This window comes from Nesoenas mayeri, assembly GCF_963082525.1.
Source record: "Nesoenas mayeri genome assembly, contig: SCAFFOLD_41, whole genome shotgun sequence".
Classification (NCBI taxonomy): domain Eukaryota; kingdom Metazoa; phylum Chordata; class Aves; order Columbiformes; family Columbidae; genus Nesoenas; species Nesoenas mayeri.
In genome coordinates this window covers 1,134,776-1,145,332 of record NW_027659957.1, presented here as the reverse complement: position 1 = coordinate 1,145,332, position 10,557 = coordinate 1,134,776, and the positions used below count along the sequence as shown (strand labels likewise).

The following is a 10,557-nucleotide window of genomic DNA, read 5'->3' as shown; positions in this document are numbered from 1 at the left end:
TACAGTAAGAAGGCTAAGCATTAGGTTTAAAGTTGGAGTTAGAGGTAGGGGTTTGCATTAGTGTTCCATTAGGGTGAAGAGAATTGGGTAGAATATAGGGTTAGGCTTAGGGTTGAGGGAGTAGCATTAGTGGATTAGTATTAGCATTAGTAGCATTAGAGAGTAGTGTTACGGTTAGTGGAACTGGTTAGGGTTAGGTAGGGTTAGTTTCAGGGTTTAGGGGTTATTGCTCGAGTAAGTGTGAGGTTTAGATTTATGATTACTGGCTAGGGTTAGGGTTAAGGTTTAGGGCTGAGCTTTAGAGTCAGCTTTAGGGGGTTGGTGTTAGGCTTAGGTATTAGGGAGAAGAATTAGGGTTAGATTGAAGGATAAGATTATGGCTAGGATACGTGGTTAGGACTTAGGTTTAGGGTTACAGTTCCTTTTAGGGTTAGATTGGAGTCGGTTATTGGGTAGCATTACCAGTTAGGGAGAAAGGTTAGAGTTAGGGTTTGATGTTAGCGTTAGATTTTGGGTTGGGGGTATTGTTAGATTAGGGTTTGGATTTCTATTTATGTGATGTTAGTCTTAGGGTTAGAGTTAGGGGTTTGACTTAAATTTTACTATTAGATTTAGGATTAGTATTTAGGTTTACATTTAGGCTTAAGTTTTAGGATTTGGTTTAGGGTAATGGTTGGATTAGAGTTAGTGTTAGGGGTTCTGGAGTTGTCTTAGGGGTAGATTTAAGTTTTGGGTTTAGATTTAGGGGTAGGGTTAGATTAAGGTTTAGGGTTAGCATCAGGGTTAGGGCATTGAATTCATTTCAGAGTTAGGGTTAGAGGTTGGTCTTTAGGATTTTAGGTTGCTTTAGGATTACAGTAAGTGATTGGACTAACATTAGAGGTTTAGATTTAGGGATAGGTGTTAGGGGTAGTGTTAGGGTTATTATTAGGGTTTGATTAGGATTAGGTTTAGGGTTTATGGGTAGGGATGTGGTTAGTGGTAAAGGTTAGTATTAGGGTTAGTGTTAGAGGTAAGAATTAAGATTAGGGGTTAGGGAATAGTGTTAGTATAAGCAGTTAGACTTCATGTTTAGGGGGAAAGGGTAGGAATATGGTTAAGGTTAGCACTATTTGTAAGTATTACAGTTATAGTTAGGTTTAGGTTAGGACTGAGTGTTAGGGGTTAGAGTTAGAATTAGCATTAGGGTTAGGGGTAAGGGTTAGAGGTCAGCTTAGGGGTTACCATTATAATTTTGATTAGATTTAGGGATAGAATTAGGCTTAGATTTTAGACTTAGAGTTAAGATTTGAGTTAAAGATAGGGATTAGGATTAGGGTTGGGGTAAGGGGGTTGCATTAGAGTTAGATGTTGGGGTTAGGAGTTTTGTTATTTGGATGGTCAGGTTTAGGTTTTAGATTTATATTGAAGGGTTAGGGATAGGACACTGAGTTAGGGTTAGAGATAGTGTTAATATTATTTTTGGGATAGCGGTTTAGGGTTAAAGTTTATCATAGAATGATCGGTTAGGATTTAGCATTAGATTAGAGATAGGTTTAGGTTAGGCTTTAGGGTTAGGCTTAGAGGTTGAGTTAATGGTTAGGGTGAGATATTAGGGTTGGGTTAGTGTTAATTTTAGTCTAAGTGCTTACGGTTGGTGGCTGGGTTCATGGGCTAGGGGTATGAATGGGGCTAGGATTAGATTAGGGTTGTGTTTAGGTTAAAGATTGGTTTAGAGGTGAATTTAGGAGTTAGGTGTAGATTTCAGTTTAGAATTAGGGTTAGTGTTGGGTCTAGGTTAGGGTTAGGTTAGGTTGGTTTCGGCTTACCATTAAGGTTAGGTTAGTGATAGGGTTAGTGTTAATTTAGGGTTAGAGTTTAGTGTTGGGGTTAGGGTTTAGGGTTTCTGTTAGGTTTAGAGTCAGGGTTAGGGCTCAGTTTTAGATTTATGGTTAGAGTTAGTGGTAGAGGTTAGGGGTAAGGTTAGGGTATGGGTTGGAATAGTGTTATGTTTCGGGGTTAGGATGCAGTTTGGATTTACATTTAGGGTCTGGTTAGTGTTCAGGTTAGAGTTAGGGTTAGTTGTTAGTTCTAGATTTACAGTTGGGGTTACGTTTACAGTTAGGATTAGATTAGTGTTAGGATATAGTTAGTGTTAGGGCTAAGCATTAGGTTTCAGAATTAGGGAATAGTGTTAGTGTAAGCAGTTAGGGTTCGGATTTAATATTAGGGTTGAAGGGTAGGCCTAGGGTTAGGGTTAGAGTTAGGATTATGGGTAAGTATTAAAGTTAGATTAGGTTTAGAAGAGGGTTAGAATGTAGGGTTGAAGTTAGCGTTAGGGCTTAGTTTTATGTTTTGGGTTAGAGTTAGGATTACGTTTTAGCTTTAGATTTAGGTTAGAGTTAGGGATGGGGTTAGCACTAGGGTTAGGGTTAGTGTTAGGCAGTAGTGTTAGTGGAATGGTCAGAGTGAGGTTTTAGATTTATATTGGAGATGGAGGTTGGGGTTGGCATTAAGGGTTGCAACTCTGGTTAGTGGTTAGGGGGTAGTGTTAGTGTAAGTCGTTAGGATTAGTGTTAATGGGTTAGGTTTAGGGGTTAGGGGTCGAGATAGCGTTAGGGTTAGGATAATGGGTTAGGGTTTGAATTAGGGTTAGTTTAGGGTTAGAGTCAGTCGTAAGAGTTGCAGGTTAGGATTTGGTTTAGGGGTTGTTTTAGGTTAGTGTTTGGTTTAAGGCTGTTGTTAGTATGATGGGTTAGGGTAAGTTTTAGGGTTAGGCTAGGGTTATGGGTTAGGGTTAGAGGTCGCATTAGGGTAAGCTTTCAGTGGTTTGACTTAGAGTAAGGGTAGATTTAGGGTTAGTTTTAGTGTAAGTGGTTAAGGTTAGGGGTAGGGATAGGCTTAGGTTTAGGGTTATCCTAGGGTTAGTTATTGGGTTGAGGGGGTTTGGTTTAGGTTAGATTTTGTGCAAGAGGTATGGTCAGGGTGATGTTTGGGTGAATGTTATGGTTAGGTGAATGATAGGTGTAGGGTAAATTTTAGGTTTAGGGGTTAGGATTATGGATAGGGTAAGGGATGGATAGGGATGGATAAGTGTTAGGGTTACGGCTTAGGGAGTTTTGTTATTTGAATGGTCAGTTTTAGGTTTTCAATTTACATTGAAGGGTTAGGGCTAGGACACTGGGTTAGGGTTAGAGGTAGTGTTAGTGTTATTTTTGGGATAGGGGTTTAGGGTTATAGTTAGAATGATGGGTTAGGATTTAGCATTAGATTAGGGATAGGTTTAGGTTAGGCTTTAGGGTTAGGCTTAGAGGTTGAGTTAATGGTTAGGGTTAGATAATGGGGTTGGGTTAGTGTTAATTTTAGTCTAAGTGCTTACGGTTGCTGGCTAGGTTCATGGGCTAGGGATATGAATGGGGCTAGGATTAGATTAGGGTTATGTTTAGGTTTAAGGTTTGGTTTAGAGGTGAATTTAGGAGTTAGGTGGAGATTTCAGGTTAGAATTAGCGTTAGGTTAGGTTAGTTATGGCTTACCATTAAGGTTAGGTTAGTGATAGAGTTAGTGTTAGGTTAGGGTTAGAGTTTAGTATTGGGGTTAGAGTTTAGGGTTACTGTTAGAGTCAGGGTTAGGGCTCAGTTTTAGATTTATGGTTAGAATTAGTGGTAGGGGTTAGGATTAAGGTTAGGGTATGGGTTGGAATACTTTTCGGTTTTGGGGTTAGGGTGTAGTTTTAGGGTCCGTTGAAGTGGTTAGGTTTACAGGTTAGGTTTATGGATTAGGGACAGGGATAGGGTTTTGGTTAAGTTGAGATTTAGATTTAGATTTATGATTAAAGTTAGAGGTAGGGTTAGGGTTTGAGTTTAGGCTTAGACTCAGGCTTTGATTTAGGATTAGAGTGAGGCTATGGGTTAAGCATTATGGTTAGATTTTTTTAGGGATAGGTGTTAGGGGATAGGCTTACATTTAGGATTAGGTTGTGAATAGGGTTAGGGTTTGGGGATGGTATAGAGATTAGGTTATGGTTAGAGTTATGGTTTAGAGGTTAGGATCAGGGTTGAGGTTTAGCGATGAATGTTCATATATGTGGTTATGGTTGCAGGTTAGTTTTTTGGATTAGGGGAAGGGTTAGTGATTAGGGAGATGAGTTAGTATTATAGTTAAGGATAGGGCTAGGGTTAGTAATTATGACTTAGGGTTAGGGTTTCAGCTAGGGTTAGATGATGGTTAGCGTTAGAGATGGCCTTACCAGTTGGGGGAAGAGTTAGAGTTAGGGTCTGGTTTTATGGTTTTGGTTAGGGGTAGAGTTAGCATTAGATGTTTAGGGTTAGACTTGGAGTTAGGGTTAGGAATTACAGTTACGGTTAGTGTTAGGGTACAAGTTAGGGTTTAGTTTAAGGGTTAAGTTAGGTTTAAGAGTTAGGATTGCATTTAGAGTTAGGGTTAGTACTAGGGTTATCATTTAGATAAGGGTTAGTGTTGGATAAGGTTTAGGGTTAGGTTTAGATTAGGGTTAGGGAGTAGAGGTAGAGTCAGGGTCAGGGCTAGAGTACAGGTTAGGTTTAGGGGTAAGGGCCTATGGTTAGTGCTTGGGGTTAGGCATTTGAGATAGGGTTAGGGGTTAGTTTTCAGGATAGGGTCAGGCTTACTGTTACGGTTAGGCTTAGGGTTAGGAGTTAGGGTTAGGGTTAGAATTGGGGTAAGGGCTTGGGGTGACAGATTAGTTTTAGGTTAGTGTTAGGGTTGGTGGTAGGGGTTTATTAGTTTTAGGTTAGTGTTAGGATTGGTGGTAGGGGTTTATTTAGGGTTAGGGAGTAGCATTATAAGTGGATAGGATTACTGTAAGGGGGTAGGGTTAGGGATGGGTATAGGGTTAAGGTTAGAATGACGGGTTAGGGTTGCAGTTAGGGTTTGGGATTAGAGGGTAGAGTTAGGTTTCGGAACAGGGGTTTGGGGTTCAGATTAGAGTCAGGGTTAGGGTTTAGGATAAGGATTAGGCTTTTGGTAAGTATGGGATTAGTGTTATGGGTTGGGGGTACAGAGTAGTGCTTAGGAGTAGGTTTAGGTACTAGGGTTAGATTTCGGTTTAAAGTTAGGGTTTGGATTTACATTTTGGGTTTAGTTAGTGTTCAGGTAAGAGTTATGGTTAGTGGTTAGTTTTAGATTTACAGTTAGGATTAGATTTAGGGGCCAGGGAATTGAGTCAGTGGAAGTGGTTAAGGTTAGGGGTTAGTTTTAGGATTCAGTGTTTGAATTAGGGTTAAGTTTCAGATTAGATTTAGGGTGAGGGTTAGATTAGGGTTAGGGGAAGGTGTTTACAGTTAGACTTATGGTTAGGGCTTTGGATGAGGTTTATAGTTAGGATTAGATTAGTGTTAGGATATAGTTAGTGTTAGGGCTAAGCATTAGGTTTCAGAGTTAGGGAATAGTGTTAGTGTAAGCAATTAGGGTTAGGATTTAATATTAGGGTTGAAGGGTAGGACTAGGGTTAGGGTTAGAGTTAGGATTATGGGTAAGTATTAGAGTTAGGTTTAGAAGAGGGTTAGAATGTAGGGTTGAAGTTAGCATTAGGGATTAGTTTTATGTTTTGGGTTAGAGTTAGGATTACGTTTTAGCTTTAGATTTAGGTTAGAGTTAGGGATGGGGTTAGCATTAGGTTTAGGGTTAGTGTTAGGCAGTAGTGTTAGTGGAATGGTCAGAGTTAGGTTTTAGATTTATATTGGAGATGGAGATTGGGGTTGACATTAAGGGTTGCAATTCTGGTTAGTGGTTAGGGGGTAGTGTTAGTGTAAGTCGTTAGGATTAGTGTTAAGGGGTTAGGTTTAGGGTTTAGGGGTCGGGATAGCTTTAGGGTTAGGATAATGGATTAGGGTTTGCTTTATGTTAGTGTTTGGTTTAAGGCTGTTGTTAGTATGATGGGTTGGGGTTAGTTTTAGGGTTAGGCTAGGGTTATGGGTTAGGGTTAGAGGTCATATTAGGGTGATATTTCAGGTAAGAGTTAGGGTAAGGCTAGGGTTAGTGTTAGTTTTAGGGTTGGGGGGGTTTGGTTTAGGTTAGATTTTGGGCTAAGAGGTAGGGTTAGGGTGGTGGTTGGGTTAATGTTAAGGTTAGTTTTAGGTGAATGATAGGTGTAGGGTAAGTTTGAAGTGCAGGGGTTAGGATTAGGGTTAGGGTAAGGGATGGATAAGTGTTTAGGTTAGGTCTTAGGGAGTGTTGTCAGTGGGAGTGGTTAGGGTTGGGGTTTAGCTCAGGGTCCCAGGGGGATTTGTGAGGTACCAAGGCCTGGATGAAGAGCTCCCTTCTTGGTCGCACACATCCCAAAAGACAGGGACACGTCTGTGACTGATCTGCCTGGCGCTGTCCCACCAGCAGTGGCAGATGCATCCTGCAGAGGAGTGGAGCTGCCAGGCGCTGTCAGAGGATCTCCCTGAGGTGCCACTGGCTGCCCACCCAGACTCACACACTGTCCCTGGCTGGGACAGATACACCAGCTACGAGCTCTGGACACAGGACACAACAGTCCAACAGCAAAGACCATCTCTCCTGTCCTGACAGACTCTTATGACCCCTGGAGCCCAAAGCCATGGACCACATGAACTCATTGGACATTTTAGAGGCGTGGCCTGTAGACTGAGGAATGAGATCTGTGTGTATATCCAGAGATAGGAAAGTGCTGTTGATTAACTGGAATGTATTGGAGAGAGTGGGACCCGGGCACAACACAGATGGTACAGAATAAGGGGTGGGGGGCACTGTCCTGGTTTCAGCTGGGAGAGAGTTAATTTTCTTCCTAGTAGCTGGTAGAGTGCAGCGTGTTGGATTTAATCTGCAATTTGCAATTACTACTATTACTACTGCCATCATTATTATTATAATTACTATTACTATAATTATTTTATTTATTATCATTATTATATTATATTTATTGCAGCTGTTGCAGCTGTTGCAGCTATTGCAGCTATTGCAGCTATTGTAGCTATTGTAGCTATTGTCGCTATTGTAGCTATTGTAGCTATTTTAGCTATTGTTGCTATTGTTGCTATTGCTGCTTTTGTTATTGTTTTGCCTTTCTGTCTCATTAAACTGTCTTCATTTTAACCCAAGCTGTTTCTTTCTTTCCTGATTCCCTCTCCCATCCCACTGGGCTGGAGGGAGGAAGAGAAGGGCTGTGTGTGATGACAAAGCTGAACCCCAGGACTGTCCCCTGCCCCCGTTCCCATGACCCCACTGCTGCAGAGCAGGGCTGACTCCTCAGCAGCCAGCGGGCACAGGCCCTGCTCCTCACGGCACCTCCAGCCAGCACCACCCAGGGCTCAGACACGGAGCTGAGGGAAGGTCTGGAAAAGGACAAGGGGGTGTGGAGCAGGGGGGGGGTGTGTGAGAAATGGCTTTGATTTTGCTCAGAGAAATCTCCCAAAAATTCTCACTGTCTTTTTCTTCTGTGATAGCCCCCATAGCCAAAATCAGCAAATGTCCAACAGCAGCTCCATCACCCAGTTCCTCCTCCTGCCGTTCACAGACACACGGGAGCTGCAGCTCTTGCACTTCTGGCTCTTCCTGGGCATCTACTTGGCTGCGCTCCTGGGCAACGGCCTCATCATCATCACCATAGTCTGTGACCAGCACCTCCACACCCCCAGGTACTTCTTCCTCCTCAACCTCTCCGTCATTGACCTGGGCTACATCTCAACCACTCTCCCCAAGTCCATGGCCAATTCCCTCTGGAACACCAGGGCCATCTCCTACACAGGATGTGCTGCCCAAGTGTTTCTGTTTGTCTTTTTAGCTTCAGCAGAGTATTGGCTCCTCACCATCATGGCCTACGACTGCTACGTTGCCATCTGCAAACCCCTGCACTACGGGACCCTCCTGGGCAGCAGAGCTTGTGTCCACATGGCAGCAGCTGCCTGGGCCACTGGGTTTCTCCATGCTTTGCTGCACACGGCCAATACATTTTCAGTACCACTCTGCAAGGGCAATGCTGTGGACCAGTTCTTCTGTGAAATCCCCCAGATCCTCAAGCTCTCCTGCTCAGACACCTACCTCAGGGAAGTCTGGGTTCTTGTGATTTCTTTCTCAGTGGCATTCGGCTGTTTTGTGTTCATTGTGCTGTCCTATGTGCAGATCTTCAGGGCTGTGCTGAGGATCCCCTCTGAGCAGGGACGGCACAAAGCCTTTTCCACCTGCCTCCCTCACCTGGCCGTGGTCTCCCTGTTTACCAGCACTATCATATTTTCCCACCTGGAGCCCCCCTCCATCTCCTCCCCATCCCTGGATCTGGTGGTGTCTGTTCTGTACTAAGTGGTGCCTCCAGCAGTGAACCCCCTCATCTACAGTGTGAGGAACAAGGAGATCAAGGATTCAGTGTGGCAACTAATGAATGGCTTTTTTATGAAGCAATAAACTGCCCATAATTTTCTGCATGGCATATGTAATGTAAATAATTTTCTCACTGAGTGGTTGTGCCCGTGTCCACTGGACACCCTAGAGAACCTGCTGCAGGTCAATCGTCATGGACCGGCCTCTCACAACCACCATTTCCAGCACTGGGTTCTCACTTCAGCTTGAAGAGGTTCTTTGTCCCTCCCTGGCAGCACAACTAATGAGTAGGTCAGATGTCCATGTTTGCATTGTGTAGACAAGATGTAAACAAACGCACAAAGTGCTTCTGAGGTGATGAACCCGAGTGAGCAGAAACACCATCAGCTATTCCTTGGGGTTCCATGAAGGTCAGTGGGACAGACAGTGTCTTGATGTGATTTCATGTTGAGAGTAACATCCTTTGGGGAACCACCTGAATGTAGCACTGGGATGTGCTTCCTGGAACAGAAGATCCCGTGTCCATTCTTTATGCCATGAGGCATCTCATGTAAGTGCAGAGAAGGGTGACAAATGGAAGGGCTGAGGTGCCTCCCAGCCCCCTGGAGTGGCAGCAGGAGGTCAGAGAGACACAGTGACTCCTGCATCTGTGTGTACAAGGGAAACACTCTGTCTCTCAACATCCATGGGTGCATAAGGAGTCCATGGTGAGGTTACTTCTCTCTGGTCAGGCTAAAGACCACAAGAAGTCTGACGGGTTGGGGTCCCTGCCTGCAGAGCAGTTTCTGAGATAGTCGAGCTTTCCATGGTAGTGGGAAGAGACCGGAGAGGGGAAAAAAAATAATAACTGAAAAGGACAACTTGGGAGGTGCATTCTGGATATCAGGAGGAAGAAACGTCAGTGGAAGGGCAGTGCTGCGATGCAGGGGGTCACCCAGAGGCAGTTGGGATCAGCCCATGGCTTTGTGTTTCAGCAAACAGCCAGTGAGGGTGCAGTGAATGAGGCACGGACTCTCCGGAAGGTGCAATGAGAGACATTTATTACAAACTCAGGCTTGCATTTATACTTGCACATATGCACGTATAACTTCCTGTGCTCCATATGAGCACGTGTAAAATTAATCCTCACAGAATCACGGGTTTATTTTCCTTCCGTGCACATGTGGACGTGTAACTTTCCGTGCACATTTGCACGTGTACTTTAAATTATTTCCTCGCACAACCGCGAGTGTATTTTCCTCCCGTGCTTCCACGTAAGCACGTGTAGTATTCCGTGCACATTTGCACGTGTAAGTAAATTAACCCTCGCAGGATTGTGAGTGTATTATAAATTTACCCTCGCGGAATCACGAGTGTACACTTCCCGTAGTTACTACAAGTACGTGTATCTCTTTAAAAATAATCCCGCACCGTGTTCAGGCAAGTGTGTGCTTCTCCGAGACTCAGGGCCAGCTCTGGCATTGTTTTGAGTGAAGCCACGTGCATGCACTCTGTGGACCGCCTCTTGTATTAGTTGCTGCCCCTTAATAATTTTCCTCAACTGATATCCGAACCTTTAATTAAGTCACTTTTGGAGTGCTAAAACCCTGTTTCGCACCGGTTTAATAAAAGTTGGTTTTGGACTCTCTTGTCCCTTAAATTAACCTATGGGGTGCCTCCGTGACATGCTCTCAAGAACATGCGTAAGGAATAGACTCTCAAAAGGCTTTGTTTTCTGTGTTTTCTGTGGGCTCAGTGGGATGAGATCAGGGTCCCAGTGTGGCTTTCAAGGGACTTAGAGCTAGTGGTTCAGGCTTTGGTTGTTGGTGTCCAGCACCCAGGCAGGTGGTGGATAAGGCAGAGCAGCTCTGAGCACCCTCCATGGCCACCTCAGAGCTCGTGTGGGAGGCGGTCACAGTGACAGTGACCAACATCAGCTGGGTCTGTCTGTCAACCTGACCAGTATGTCCCTGCAGAGCCACCACAGCCTGGGCATCACAGCTCACTCACTGCACAGAGCAAAAGCCCCAGCTCGGGGGCTGTGGGGAGTGTGGGAACAGGGTGCAGGAACATCTGGCCAGGCCCGTGCAGATGTGCTCACCTTGGGGAAAGGCTCTGTGGGGAGATGGGTTGTCCCAGGAGAAGAGCAGGGCACCGTGTGTGTGCAAGCACGGAAAGAGAAACCCTTTTCTGCCGTGGGTGCCAGTTTGACGCAGGCTGCCCTGTGCATGGGGCAGCAGGAGCTGCCTGAAGAGCCCCGGGGCCAGGACTCGGTGCTGTCC

General features: G+C 44.5%; 1 pseudogene across 1 annotated transcript; it reads left to right on the top strand.

Moving 5' to 3' along the window:
* Window positions 1–7,447: 7,447 nt before the first annotated feature.
* On the top strand, window positions 7,448–8,380 carry LOC308052613 (olfactory receptor 14C36-like; annotated as a pseudogene). Its single transcript has one exon. The product of its transcript is annotated as an olfactory receptor 14C36-like (transcript).
* The last annotated feature ends 2,177 nt before the right edge of the window (window positions 8,381–10,557 follow it).